Raw genomic sequence first — 670 nt, forward strand, 5'->3', positions numbered from 1 at the left:
TTTAATAAATAATAATAAAAATAAATAAAAATAAAATATCTATCAAAGATCATCCTAAGTCCAATTAAGCCTTTTTTTTTTATAGATCTATGCCAATCCGTCGCAAAAAGATTTCCAAGCAGACGAAAGCCCGTCGGCATTCCTATAGTTGATACACTGCGTGCTCTTCTGCGCCCTGTGGATTTCCATCTTTTTGAGATATTTTACTGCGTGTCTAGATCTGGTAGCTTTTATTATAGAGGCCTGGTCCCAGAAAACAATAATGCCTTGTTGTTTAGCATTAGTGGCAAGGACCATACTGTCAACAGTTTTGTTCACCGAAAGCTTATGTTCATTGATTCTTTTTTTCAAATTCCTCAAAGTTGTGCCTATATATACTAAGTTAGAGTTGAACCTATGGTCTCTTAGCGGTATTGAGTATATTCCTGTTAAGGAGTTAGGTTCATAATGCCCCTTATCGTTTCTTAATATCCTGTATATAGTGGGATTACGTCGATAAACTATTTGTAAGTTCTTATTTTTGGAAACCCTCTTGACAATCGGTTTAAGGAGGGGTATATAATCGAGGACCACTTTTTCTTTTGGTGGTTTTGCTTTTGCCTACTTGCCAGAATATTATCCTTCTTAATGAGAGCCTCTATTCTTTTCCTCCCATAGCCATGCTGTATGG

The sequence above is a fragment of the Centruroides sculpturatus genome, unplaced genomic scaffold (assembly GCF_000671375.1).
Source record: "Centruroides sculpturatus isolate CEXI.00-Female unplaced genomic scaffold, Cexi_2.0 scaffold2052, whole genome shotgun sequence".
NCBI lineage: Eukaryota > Metazoa > Arthropoda > Arachnida > Scorpiones > Buthidae > Centruroides > Centruroides sculpturatus.